Raw genomic sequence first — 15,317 nt, 5'->3', positions numbered from 1 at the left:
CTTACTATAAAAAATGTAAGATATCCCAGTAATACTCTTTCTGTTGATCACTTGTTTAAATGATTTTTAGATATATTTGGCTAAGTATAGTCATGATTAATTTCATCTGTTTATTTTTTAATGTGACTACTAGAACTGCATTTCATCCCATAAGCTAATTCTCAGGGTAGGCAGTGCATTTGGGTTTCCCATTGAATTGGAACAGAAATGTGATACTGTGAGGGTACCTCTTTAACTTTACATTTTTTGTCTTAAGTCGGTTTGTATGGAATTCTGTTTGTAATCAGAAATGACTTTTGCTCCATCATTTAAGTTTAAGATCTGTTTTCTAATTAGGGTTGTAAACTTGAGGACAGAGATGGTCTTGTATTTTTAAAAAAAATTTTTTTTTAATGTTTATTTTTGAGAGAGAGTGTGAGCGGGGGAGGAGCAGAGAGAGAGAGGGAGACACAGAGTCCAAAGCAGGCTCCAGGCTCTGAGCAGTCAGCACAGAGCCCAATGAAGGGCTCAAACCCACAAATGAGATCATGACCTGAGCCGCAGTCGGATGCCTAACCCCAGGCGCCCCTGGTCTTGTATTTTTTGCAAATGACCTGCATTATAAAAGTGATAAGTACTTGTTGAGCTGAAGAAGTGCCAACACATAGCCACCATCTGTAGCACTGATTTTTAGAGTTACTCAGAGGAGAGAGAGAACATTTATGGCTATGGTGATCTGCAAAAGCGCCATGGAAAAGGTAGAATTTGAGCTTTGACTGGTAACAGTAACAAAGTTACCTAGCATTGCAACAATTGACACTTTCAGAAAGCTTGAATGGGGCCATCATACTTTTGCTATCATAGTGAAGATGGATGAAACTGTCCAGAAGTCTTTCAAATAAAAACAATGCAAAGAGGACTGACTGCCCCTGAGCTAAAGACAAAAACTGAAAAACCAGCATGTAAACATCACAAGACTTGTAATTTACCAGCATTTATGGAAATAATTTCATCTTAGAACATAGTTTTATGTTCATGTGAGGTCAGAATTATCTCAATATTATTTAAAGGCTTTGATTGTGAAGTTAAAGAAAATAACAATTCAGGAAAAGAGGGAAGGGAAATAAGCAATGAGAAGGCAGTAAGAGCATTATAGCTAAAGGGCATAAGCCCCGTATCAGTTAGGACCCAATGCATAAAGCAGTGCAGAAACCCTACCAGTAATTTGAGCAGGGAAATTTTAAAAAGAATTGTTATTCAGGTCAATGGCAATTAAATACCAACAGGAGTAAAAGAGAACACTAAGATGTATGGAGACAGATTCATCCCTTTGGCACCCTTGTGTTGGCTGAGCCTCTTAACAAGTCAGCTGACAGAGGAAGCACATAGTCTAAAGAATCCAGTTCCAGGCCAGTAGGGGTGGATTTAAAACTTAGAGGTAATAAATTAATAACTGGCACAAGCCTCAAAGAAGAAGGAATTTTGTACAAATTTGGAGTACTATTTTGGAAGTTATCAGTAGAAAGGAGAGTGCTGATGTCACTTTCTGTTCTTTGGTTATCAGGATGTAGAGACATGACCAGGATTGTCCTCAGGGAGCCAGGTTTTGGGACAGGAGAGCTAGGAACATTTCAAAATGGATAGGAGATTTGTTTGCAGTGAGATGAATTTTGTAGGATTCTATAGCATCTTCTCAGAAATGATATTGGTGGCTGAGACTGGAAAATGTGTGCAAATTACCAGGGGAAAAGAATATAGAAAAAGAAAAGAGAAAACTAAGGATTGATCTTTGTGAAATACTTTCATTTAGAGAATGGTAGAAGATGCCAGGGAGGTAGAGATAAAAGAGAGTTTTGAAAGTGCACTGTGACAGAGAAGGTGCAGTGAGGGTAGGGGCAGGTGGTCGACATGAAACACCTGAAGATTTTAGAAGTAAAGGCTTTTGATTTTTGGTAAAATGGTGATTGTTGGTAGCTCCAGAAAAAAGTTTCAGTAGAGTAGATGAGTGGATAAGCCATGTTATTGTTAAGGAATGTGAAGTGAGGAAGGTGGAGGCAGGACTACAAACTATTTCAGGAAGTTTGGTAGTGAAGGGAAGGAGTGAGAGAGGAGAGCATCTCAAAGTGTTAGCAAGGATAAGGGAAACATTAAAGAAAACATCTTTTTTCATTTGATAAATGGGAGGTTTTTGTAGATCAAGGCAAAGACACAGTAGAAAGGAAGAGTTTGAAGAGGAGGAAGCGATCAGGAGTTGTTTCAAATGATAAAATAGGGTCTAGGTGAAAATGTTGGAAGAAAAAATGATACCAAGGAGAGAAATGTAGGGATCAAAGGAGTTGCACCTCTTTTAGGGTACAGCCATATGAAATTGCTGATATTGACCAGTTTTTACTGAAGTTTTTTCTATTTCAAATAGTTTAACCTGATCTTTGTGACACAAAGAGGAAGGATGAAAATAAAGAAAATTTGAAGTACGAAGAAGACAAGTGCAATTTATATAAAAAAGGATTGTGTTTTCTCAGAGGCAGGGTCATCTTAATAGTATGGGATCAAGGCAAAAAGTGAAGCATTTTGGGGAAATATACTTTGGAAAATGTGAGACTAGAGAGAGACAAAGATGAATTAGGAGGCAGTGGTCTCAGCATAAGACGAAGACTAGAATTAATGGAGAGGCACTAGGAGTGAAAAGGATGGACACGTTCATGAGAGATCACTCCAGTTAATTTGGTAAATTAACTGGGTCTGAGAGTGGTGAGGTAGAAGATAAGTTTTGAGACTCGAGGAGTGGAAAAACAGTGATGCTTCTTGAGGAGATTTGGACAGAATAAGGAGAGAGAGATGTTAGGTTTTAACTTGTTGATCTTGAGCTGATATGAAGGAAGAGATTCAGATTTGTGCACCATTGTTACAGTTAATGGAGTGTGGACAATGAGTTAATGGCTTGAGGAAGTAAATACAGATAAAAGATAATTTTATTTTTATTGGTTAATAAATCAACAGTGTCTGATATTTTCAGACCATTTATCTTGCTATGCTTTTCATTTTTATTGAGATTTAATGACATATAACATGTTTTAGATGTACAGCGTAATGGTTTGAGATATATATATGTGTGTGTGTGTGTATGTATTTTGCACAGTGATTATCAGAATAAGTTAACATCCATCAACACAAAGTTATAGTTCTTTTTCTTGTGATGAGAACTTTTAAGATCTTCTCTCTTGTACAAGTATATAATACAGTATTTAGTATAGTCAACATGATGTACATTACATCCCCAGGACTTACTGATCTTGTAACTGGAAGTTTGTATCTTTTTACCACATCTGTCCATTTTACCTACCCATGGCCAACCCCCCTCCATCAGTCTATTTTCTGTATCCGTGAGTTCAGTGTGTGTGTGTGTGTGTGTATTTAGATTCCACATATTAATGAGATCATGCAGTACTTGTCTTTCTCTGTCTGACTTGTTTCACTTAGCATAATGCCCTCAAGATTCATCTATATTGTCCAAATGGCAGGTTTTCCTTCTTTTTTTATGGCTGGATACTATTCCATTGTATATGTATACCACATTCTCTTTATTCATTCATCTATTGATGGACCCCTGGGTTGTTTCCATGGTTGACTCTTGCAAACAAATGGTGTCTTTTTGAAATTAGCAGCTTTTATTTCCTCTGGATAAATACCCAGAAATGGAATTGCTGGATTAATGGTAGTCTATTTTTACATTTTTGAGGAACCTCCATACCATTTTCCATAGGGGCTGTACCAATTTGCTTTCCCACCAACAATGCACATCCTCTCTCCAACACTTGCTTTTTCTTATCTTTTTGATAATAGCCATTCTGACAGGTGTGAGATGGTAATCTTATTGTGGTTTGATTTGTATTTGTCTGATAATTAGTGATGCTGAGCACCTTTTCACGTACCTGTTGGCAGTCTTTATGTTTTCTTTGGAAAAATGTCTATTCAGGTCCTCTGCCTATTTTTAATTGATTATTTATTTATTTTTGCTGTTGTATGAATTCTTTGTGTATTTTGGGTATTTAACCCCTTAATATATATGATTTGCAAGTATTTTCTATTTGGTAGATTGCCTTTTCATTTTGTTTCCTTTGTTGTGCAGAAACTTTTTAGATGGATACAGTCCCAGTTGTTTTGCTTTTGTTGTCTTTGCTTCTTGATTATGAGTGGACACTAGATTTTCAATGTGATTAAAAATAATTTCTTTTGTCCCCTCACTCCCTTTTCAGAAGTAGGAAATTTTGCTTTCTTAAGACTGAGCATAATTATATTTGTAGGAGTAGGAGTACAGATTAAAATTAGTTTGCTCAATGATTTGTAAATAACCTGATAAAGTATTATCATAATTGTTTTTGATATCTCAGAGAAAAAAAATGTCTGATAGGCAAGACAGGTTGTTTTGGATATAAATGAAAGTGTTTTGAAATATAATAGAAGACGAACTAATGGACTAATCACTTTTTTAGACATCTGCCTCACAATCATGAGGGTGTAGTTAAGGTTCTTTCCTGTCCTAAATTAAAACAATTTTTTTTAACGTTTATTTTTATTTTTGAGATAGAGAGACAGAGCATGAATGGGGGAGGGTCAGAGAGAGGGAGACACAGAATCCGAAACAGGCTCCAGGCTCTGAGCTGTCAGCACAGAGCCCGACGCGGGGCTTGAACTCACAGACCGTGAGATCATGACCTGAGCCGAAGTTGGCCGCCCAACCGACTGAGCCACCCAGGCGCCCCAAATTAAAACAATTTTTAATTCTAAAATTTTTGACTTTTGAAGTACTTTCAGAAAATTCAATAAAGACTTTGGTAAGCAGTAAAATAAAAATATGCAGTGCATGGAAAATAACAATTGTGGTAAAAAGATATTTGACTTTACCCATATTAAGGGAAGTACAAGGTAAACAATTTAATAGCATTTTTTTGCCCATTAACTTGGTAAACATTTAAAAGCTATCCAATTTTGGGGCGCCTGGGTGCCTCAGTCAGTTAAGCGGCTGACTTCGGCTCAGGTCATGATCTTGCGGTCCGTGAGTTCGAGCCCTGTGTCGGGCTCTGTGCTGACCGCTCAGAGCCTGGAGCCTGTTTCAGATTCTGTATCTCCCTCTCTCTCTGACCCTCCCCCATTCATGCTCTGTCTCTCTCTGTCTCAAAAATAAATAAACGTTAAAAAAAGTTTTTTTAAAAAATAAAAAAATAAAAGCTATCCAATTTTGACAAAGGAAAGAGGGAAAATCTATCTTATATACTATTAAAGGGAATATAAATTGACACAGCCTTTTTTGTAGGTGGTGGTATTTATCAGAATTTAAGGTATGCATTGTTTTTGACTCAGTAGTTTTGCTTCTGGAAATCTCTCTCTTACCATTTGCAAGGGGTTATAGGTACAAGGATGCTCAATGAAGCATTATTTATAGTTGTAAAAAAATTGGAGATGACTTAAACATAACCGATAGATGTAGCTCTCTTTTGTAGTGTGACCATAGTGCCAGTTAGCTTGGGATGGGTCTGATTTACACCTGTGCCACTGGCATAATTGTTAAGAGCACTGTCTTTCACTCTCAGTAGTGTCCTGTTTTGGATAACTTCTGTGTTTATCGTATGTATACATTAATAGTGTGGATCACTGTGCATCTGTGAGAAGAATGAACTATATGCACTGACATGGAACTATAGTCAAGATACATTAAGTGAGAGAAATGAGTTGCAGTACAGTATATATCACCGCATTTGTTTTGTTTTGTTTTTTTAAAAACTCCTAAACTGTGTGTGTGTGTGTGTGTGTGTGTGTGTGTGTGTGTGTGTATGAAACACAGAGAGAGAATCTGTTGAAAAGGTGTGGAAGAATTCACACTAATTTGTTAATATGATAACCACTGGAGAGAGGTGTCAGCCCCATGAATAAACATTATGTTTATTTTTTTTAAAGAACCTTGATAAAGTATCTCTAAGGTATCAGAAACAGTTATGATAATACTTTATCATAACAACAAAATGGAACTGTTGATTGCCTGCAGATACTATAATTTTTAACTAGAAAACATTAATAATTTACCAATATAAAATTTTTAACTTAATGTATTTTGTCCTTATAGATAATAACTTATATTTTTAAAAATGCACTCATGGAAATTTAAAAAGTTATTACTATCATTCTACCACTACGCATCAACAAAATTTTTAGATTACATCCTGTTCCTTTTATTTGTATATACATAATTCTTACATAGTTATAATCCAAGTGCAGTTATAATTTCATATATATATATATTTTAAGATTACACACTATAGTATATTTTTGCTACAATCTAGTGGTTTTCTTGAATGCTTACTGTGTGCCAGGTGCTGTGTTAAATGGTTTACATGTATGATTTATGCATCCCAGTTGCATTATGCATAAACTGAGTCTAGATAATTTGCCAAGACCGTCATTAACCATAGTTAGAAAATGACAGAAATGGGGTTTGAACTCAGGCAGCCTGACTCTTCAACTCATGTTCTTATCTACTACTCTTATTGCCTCCCTTCACAATTTTTTAGTGATTATATAATATCAACATGCCATACTTAGCCATTTTTCTAGTTATATATATCTATATATCTAATTTATCACTATTGATGTTGACCTTGATTACTTGGCTGAGATAGTTAATGTTTGCTAAGTTTCTCCACTGTAAAGTTAGCATGCCCTCTCCCCTTTTGGAAGGAAGTCACTGTGCACAGCCTACCTTTAAGTGTGGAGGTTATGCTCCTCCTCCTTAAAGGTGGAGTCTTTATGTAAATTATTTGGAATTCTTCCACATCGGAGGTTTCTCTGTTTTTAAATGTATTCAACCATTATTTTATACTCTGGGTTATAATATACTACTACTGTTTTGTTGCTCAAATTGTTCCCTGCTTTGGCCTTTGGAAGCTTTTATTTGGCTCATTTGTCCCTTTGGTATAGCTCCATTTTATTTTTTGTTTTGTTTAAGCACTTCCTTACTTTCTGACACCACAAGGTACCCCAGACTCATCTATTATATTTCTTGTCCCAGTCCTAGAATTAGCCATTTTTCCATGGAGCCCTGGTTCTTTTCATAACTATTATTATTGTTATTACTACTATTTTTCGAGAGAGAGAGAGCATGAGTAGGGGAGACAGGCAGAGGGAGTGAGAGAGAGTCTTAAGCAGGCTCCACGCTCAGTGCAGAGCCCAGTGTGGGGCTCAATCCCACGATCCATGACCTGAGCCAAAATTGAGTTGGATGTTCAACCGACTCAGCCACCCATAACAAATATTTTTTTAATAACAGCTTTTTTGACATATATCATGTGTGTGTGTATATATATGTGTGTGTGTATGTATACACACACACACACACATTTCACCTATTTAAGATGTACAATTCAGTTTTTAATATATTCACAGAATTGAGTAGGTATAGCACAGTCAATGTTAGAACATTTTCATCACCTGAAAAAGAAACCCTATACCCCATTACCAACCACTTCCCATTTCCTGTGTTTCTCCCTCTACCACTGCCCCTCTGCTCTACATAACACTTTCTGTCTCTGGATTTACCTAGTCCAGACATTTCATATAAATTAAATTATACAGTATGCAGTCTTTGGCACTTGGTTTCTTTTACTTTACACTTCAAGGTTCATTAATGTTGTAGCTTGTATCTGTACTTTATTCCTTTTCAAGGCTGACTTATATTCCACTGTATTGCTCTATCACATTTTATTTATCCATTTATTATTTAATAGATGGGGTGTTTCCATGTTTTCATCTTCTGGCTGTTACAAATAATGCTTCTGTGTACATTTGTATACAGTGATTGTTTTTTTTTAAGGTTTGTGTTTGTTTGAATCTGAATTGAGAGCTACATAATAGGTTGGTATGTGTTTTACATTTCTTTTAAGGTATAATTATCCCCCCCCCCCTTACTTTATATGTTAAAATTCATTTGTTGAAGAACCTGGGTCATTTGTCCTAAAGAATTTCTTCTCAGTTGATATGTTGTTGATTGTATCCCCATGGTGTCTCTTACTGTATTCCTCTGTCCTTTTTATTTTCTCTTAATTGTTAGTTGGATCTAGAGGCTTGATCCATTTCAGGATTTGTTTTTATTTTTGTTTTATTTTGTGGGACTACCACATAGGTGGTGGTGGTACATACTTCCATGAAAAAGCATGTAATATGTGATTGGGTCTGTTTCCCTGTTGCTCTCAGTCACCAGTATTTAGCAAACTGTGGCCTATGGGTCATATCTGGTCTGTGGCCTGTTTTTGTATATCCTGTGAGCTCCTGTTAGTTTTTATATTTTTAAAGTATTGTAAAAAAATGGACAGTTAAAAACAAAGGAGAATATGGGACAGAAACTGTATGTAGCCTGCAAAGCCTAACATATTTACTATCTGGTCCTTTTAAGAGAAAGTTTGCTGACTCCTGGGCCAATGATGTTTATTGCCTAGAGCTGTCAGTTCATTAGGGGTTGCAAAATGGTGATATTGTATCATTCCCTTCTTGTTAGGTGGAGTACTTGTATAAAGAGAAACTTACTTTCAGCAACAGTTTTATTGCCATAAGAAACAGTTTGATTAGGAAAAATGCTTAGTTCTTTCACTTTTACAATGCCAGTTTTCAAAATAATGGTTTGGTTCTGAAACATTCTCTAAAGGTGATGAGTTGTGGGTTTTTTTGTTTTTTGTTTTTTTTTTTGGTTTTGGTTTTTTGAGGACATTATAAAGTAATGGAATTCAGCATATTTGAATGTTTCAATTTGTTGCATTATTATCATTATCCATGCTTAAATGTGCCATATTTGGCCAGTAAAAACTTCTTAAGTCTGTTGTGATGACCCTAGTCATCATTTGATACCTTTTTGTTTTCTGATCTGACAAGATGTTGCAGATTCATTTCATGTTCCAATTGCACACCCGGAATTAGCCAGTTTTTTAAAGATTCTTTTGTGTGGAAAATGGAGTTTAGAGCCAAGATATCTATGTGGAGAGTATTCATTGCTACTGGCTGGGTCATTGTTACTAGGTCTTTTCAGTCAAGTGAGCTAGGAAATACGTATTTTTTAGAAAAGTAAAATATAAATTCATATTGGTTCTTAAGATTAAAACTGAGGGATAGATGGTTTTTTACTTTATTTCATTGATTTTTTTTTAATAGTGATTCAACACTTCTGTACATCACCAGGTGTTCATCATGCCAAGTGCACTCCTTAATCCCCATCACCTATTTAATCCAGCCCCACCCATCTCCCCTCTGGAAACCATCACTTCTCTATAGTTAAGAGTCTGTTTCTTGGTGTGTGTCTCTCTCTTTCTTTTTTTCCCCTTTGCCCTCTTTTTTTTTTTTTTCCTTGACTGACTTATTTCACTTAGCGTTTTCTGTAGCTCCATCCATGTTTTTGCAAATGGCATTATTGCATACTTTAAAAAGAACAATATTGATACATCTCCAAACATTATGCCAAATGAAAGAGGTCAGACACACGGGACTGCGCATTCCCATTGACATAAAGTTCTAAACAGGAAAAAATAACTGACAGTGGTGGCCTGGGGGAGTCGGTGAGTTGCCTGGGGAGGCAAGGCAATTTGGGTTGAGGGGAGGTTGTCTGTCTTGGTTGGGGCTGCATACGTGGCATATGCAGTTTTCTAAACTAATCTGACTATACCTTAAAAATGAGTACATTAATTTTATAGCATGTAGATTGTGCCTTAAGATAGTTAATTTTTTTACACTTATATTGGCTTTAAAAAATGTTTTTATTTAAATTCCAGTTAGTTATCATACGTGTATAATTATTTTCAGGTGTACAATCTAGTGATTGAACACGTCCTCATCACAATATGTACACTGCTTAATCCCCATCACCTACTTAACCCATTCCCCCACTCACCCCCCTCTGGTAACCATCAGTGTGTTCTCTATAGTTAAGAGTCTGTTTCTTGGTTTGTGCCCCACCCCCCCGTTATTTTTCCCTTTGCTCATTTGTTTTTCTTCTTAAATTCCACATATGAGTGAACTCATATAGTTTTTTTTTCTCTGACTTATTTCACTTAGCATTATACTTTCTAGCTCCATCCATGTCGTTGTAAATGGCAAGATTTCATTTTTTTAATAGCTGAATATTACACACACACACACACACACACCACTTTTTTATCCATTCTTCTATCGATAGACACTTGGGTTGCTTCCATATCTTGGCCATTGTAAATAATGCTGCTATACACATAGGGGTACATGTATCCCTTTGAATTAGTCTTTTTGTATTCCTTGGGTAAATACCCAGTAGTGCAATTGCTGGAACTAGGGTATTTCTATTTTTAACTTTCTGGAGGAACCTCCTTACTGTTTTCCAGAGTGGCTGCACCAGTTTGCATTCCCACCAACAGTGCATAAGTATTCCTTTTTCTCTACATTCTCACCAACACCTGTTGTTTCTTGTCTTGTTGATTTTAGTCATTCTGACAGATCACCTCATTGATTTTTCATCTATATTGTGTTTATTCCATACTGGGAATCCTGTTCTCTGTGATGTTAATGAAATGACTCATTTGCTTTACTCTACAACACACATGTTCACATACCAGTCTCAGAATAACAGTACCAATAGTAATTGCAACAAAGTGTTTATTAAAACAGTTAAAAAATTTTTGCCATTCTTTTGGTCCTTAGGGCATATTCCACTGAGTATAGCTTGGTTGTTGTGTTCTTAAATTCTCTTATGCTAGTTCCTGTCTGGGTGGTTATAATGACAACTAGAGATTTAAGTTTGTTTCACTTCTGCTTTCAGTGTTTAGGGATTTTTAAGATTAGTTTTGTATTTTATTTTATTTAATTTTATTTTATTTATTTTATTTTATTTTACTTTATTTTATTTTGTTTTGTTTTATTTTATTATTTTATTTTATTCTATTTTATTATTTTTTGTTAATGTTTATTTATTTTTGAGAGAGACAGAGACAGAATGTGAGTGGGTTGGGGCCAGAGAGAGAGGGAGACACAGAATCTGAAGCAGGCTCCAGGCTCTGAGCTGTCAGCACAGAGCCCGACGTGGGGCTCAAATTCACGAGCTGTGAGATCGTGACCTGAGCTGAAGTCGGATGCTCAACCGACTGAGCCACCCAGGCGCCCCAGTTTTGTATTTTAAATATGTAAAATATTTGCACAATCCCAAAGTCAAATCTATGGACAAGTTCTATTCAGAGACATCCAGCTTCAATTTCTTATCTCCGCTAACCATATTTCCTCTCTTGTATGGGTTAAAAATTATGTGTGTGTGTATGTCTAGTAATATCCTACCTTTCTTAGATAAATATACCCACTTTTCTCCAACCTTGCTTTTTCACTTGATTTATTATAGAGATAGAGTTATTCTGTCATCCTGTTTACAGCTGCATAGTACCTCATTGTGTCCGTGTACCACAGTGTGTTCAGTGTGTGCCTTGTTGTTGGACATCAAGATTGTTTCCAGACTGTTACTACATGTAGTAGTGCAGTGAATAGTCTTGCTTGTACCTGTTTTCATATTTGACCAGTGTATCTTTGGGATAAATTCACAGACATAGGATTACGAAGTCAAGGGGCAAATACAGTTAAAATTGTGTTAGATGTTGCAAACTTTTTTCTATAGTGGATATGACATTTTGCATTTCCATTAGCCTGTTTCCCTATACTTTGCCTACACAGTATGTTGTTAAACATTTGGATTTTTGCCAGTAGGTAAGAAATTTGTATCTCAGTGTAGTTTTAATTTGCATTTCTCTTATTATGAGTGAGGTTGAGTATCTTTTAAAGTGATTAAGGACCATTTGCATTTCATTTTAGTAACTAATCCTACATCTGTGTGAAAATGGTAGGCAGTTACAAAAGCATGGAAAAGTCTTATTTTACTCCCACAAATGTATTTACAACTACTTGCTTGATATATATGTGGCTTCATTGTGAGTATTTTGGGGTTTGTGTCTTATCTTTCTGATGCTGTTAACATCTTTCTTGGATTTTTAAGTCTTCTTTTCTCCTCTCCCCCCCCCCCCCGCAGGATTACTTCCTATCAGAAATGTTATCAAGAGATTAAGAACTCAATTAATGAAATATGAATTCATGACTTAATATGACAGCTTACTAACGTAGGCTTGAATTAGCTTTAGGCTAATCAACAAGCTCTTGAATTCAGTTTATTTCTGTCATTAAAGACACAGCTGAGGGGCGCCTGGGTGGCGCAGTCGGTTAAGCGTCCGACTTCAGCCAGGTCACGATCTTGCGGTCTGTGAGTTCGAGCCCCGCGTCGGGCTCTGGGCTGATGGCTCGGAGCCTGTTTCTGATTCTGTGTCTCCCTCTCTCTCTGACCCTCCCCCGCTCATGCTCTGTCTCTCTCTGTCCCAAAAATAAATAAAAAACGTTGAAAAAAAAAATTAAAAAAAAAAAAAAAGACACAGCTGAAAGAAGAATTCTAGAACCTGGTCTACAGACCTTGGGAAATGATGACACGATCTTTCTGAAACCTGTTTATTTTGCAGTGAGAGCTTGTGCATGCACAGCTTTCTTTGCAGAAAATAGCTTTGATATTGTAAGATTCATTATTAAGGATTTTTGGTCTTATGTTCTTCCCTTTTGCATATATTTGTTAGATTGTCCTGTGGGATTTCATAAATTTTTACTTCTGTTTAGTAAAGCTGCTGACAGCAAAAGCTTTCAATAAATTATTCATGTGCAATTTGTTTTCTACGTTCAAGAATTAATGCATCTTTACTCAAAAATTTTTTTTTTAGCTGAACTTGGTAACAGTTTGTAAACATATGGTGGTATAGTCGCATAAAATCTGTAATGCTTGTTTTCCATGTGAAAAAAGTACTCTATTTGCAATATTTAGAGCAGTATCAGCTCTCTAAAGCATAGCTGATTACTGAAGAAAAATGGAAAAAATAGCTTTCAAAAATGTGAAATAATTACTCAAAAAAAAAATTGCTGCTCTTTCGAGATGTGGGCCACTAAATCTTAACGGTTTTGCTTGTTCTCCATTATCCGTGTACTTAACATACTCACTTTCGTTCATTGAAAACTTTAGGTTTTGTTTTATAGTCTTCATTGCAAGTCTGTCACTGTTGTGGAAAATGTGTCTGTTTGGCTTACTTTCTGCTGTCATTTTCAGTTCTTCAACTTCTTCGTCTCCGGTGGCTTCTCTTTCCTGCCACTTCAAGCACCAGCTTCCAGAATTGCACCCTAGGCCCGTCATCCCTCGGCAGCGCCGAGATATTATTGAAATGGTATCACATCCTCACCAGTCTCGTGGTTTCCCAGGTTTCTCCCGTTGTGCTGGCATCAGTTTTACTGACTTCAGTTCACTCCTGTGTATTTCCTTCCCTGTCTGTCTTAGATTCCATTGACAACCACTTGCTGATATCTTCAAACCTCTTACTTCATTGTCACTTGCTACTCCTCTTCTTAGAAAACTTCAGTTTTAAATGTCTGCGTTCTCTTCCCTTTATAGTCTGCAAAACCCTGTTCTCATATTGGCACTTCTTTAAATACAGTTACCAACCTAACTGTTCCCACAGTGCAGCCCAGTAATCCCTTTCTCCCTTTTTGATGCTCCCTTCCATTCTCACAGCAGCCCTTTCAGATGTTTACCATCACCTGCAGACCTCTGACCCTTCCCAACAGCACAGCCTACCCACAGCAGCAACGGTCATACTCACCTCCTCCGTCAGCAACTGTACGAGCAATGAAGTGTGGCGCCTGGGACCCCACACCAGGCTTACTCATATCCTCATCTTTCCTTCCTGTTACAACAAAAGAAGTGTCCTTTCCCTGATCCAGAATAATTGTCTGACGTTGTTTTCAGTATAGACATTTAACGCTTGAAATTTCCCTCAAAGCATTACTTTAGTTACGTTGCACAAATTTGACATGCTGTATTTTCATTTTCACTAAGTTGAAAACATTCTGTAATTTCTCGTGTGATTTCTTCTTTGATCTGTGAGTTACTTAGAAGTATGTTGCTTAGGGGCACCTGGGTGGCTCATCTGGTAGAGCTTCTGAGTCTTGATGTCAGCTCAGGTCATGATCTCATGGTGAGTTTTCCAGCTATCTGTTACTAACTTCTAGTTTAATTCCATTGTGGTTACGAGATATACTTTGTACAATTACAGTCCCCTCATCTGTACATTAGTAGTCATCCACAGATTTGAGGGGACTCTTCTGCCAAACTCCAAAGTTCATGTGCATCATTCTCTCTTTGCAGGTCCCTCCTCTTTTGTACTCTGCAAATTGTAGTAACCTTGGCCTCCCCACTCTGATCTGTTTCTTTAACTGTGAAATTTCAGAGGTCTCTTTGTTTTTCCCTTCTCATGTTAAGGACTGGAAAGATAGGATATTTACAGGCTGTAAGATGGGGTGATTTTAGGGCTCATCTTGTTTGCTTCCTCTCTCTCAGGGGTCACAGTCCTGTATTTCATGTTGTCCAGTGTCTGAAAAGCATTGTTTCATTGATTTTTGTCCAGTTTCCTAGTTGTCTATGGCAGGATGGTAAGTCTAGTTCCTGTTACTTCCTTATGGCCAGAAGCCTGAATCCTGATCTTTTGGCCTGAATATTCGATTTCACCCTCTCTTCTGGTTCTGTCCATCTTTCAGCATACTCCAGTCTCTCTTCCATTACAAAGAATATAAAAGATGACCAAGCTCAGATTTTCTTCATTTGCCAGTCTATTTCTCCTCTGCCTTTTACAGCCAGACTTCTTGAAAATGGTCTCTATATCTTTCTCAAAAATGTTGCTTGCGGACTGGCAGGATCCGCATCACTTGCACAGTTGTTAGAAATGTAGAATTTCAGGCTCCTCCCTAGAATTACTGAACTGGAGTCTGAATTTTAAGGATTTGACAAGGTGATTGGTATACAAACTAAAATTTGAGACGCGCTGTTGCACATTTTATAAGCTCTGTTTCTTCGTTTTCCATCTTGTTCCTGAGTGCATTGTAATGTGGCATCTGTCTTCATGACACCACTAAATTTGTCCTTGCCCAGGTCGTCAGTGAACTTCTTACTGCATATCCAGTGAGTGAGTGTCCATTTGTATTGTACTCTCAGCAGTTCATCCTCCTTCTTGAAATATTTCTTTGGCTTCTGGGATGCCTGTTTCTTGTCCTCTAATTTATGTGACTTTTGCAGGCTTTTTTTCTGCCTTTCTCTTAAATGTTGGTGTTTCGCAGAATGTGGATCTTGGCTTCATATTTTACATTTCTTATTATATCTCATTTTCTCTTGCAACTTCAGTTTCAACATATGTCTCCTGAGTGGAATTTGTGAA

At 36.9% G+C, this 15,317-nt stretch overlaps 1 protein-coding gene across 8 annotated transcripts in view; it reads left to right on the top strand.

The window, feature by feature from the left end:
• The window catches only part of NEO1 (neogenin 1), a 237,793-nt gene that overhangs the window by 39,492 nt on the left and 182,984 nt on the right, over positions 1–15,317 (top strand). The window lies entirely within an intron of this gene.

The sequence above is a fragment of the Neofelis nebulosa genome, chromosome 7 (genome assembly GCF_028018385.1).
Source record: "Neofelis nebulosa isolate mNeoNeb1 chromosome 7, mNeoNeb1.pri, whole genome shotgun sequence".
Taxonomy (NCBI): Eukaryota; Metazoa; Chordata; class Mammalia; order Carnivora; family Felidae; genus Neofelis; species Neofelis nebulosa.
The sequence above is the reverse complement of the archived record's forward strand: the minus strand, read 5'-3'. Positions and strand labels throughout refer to the sequence as shown.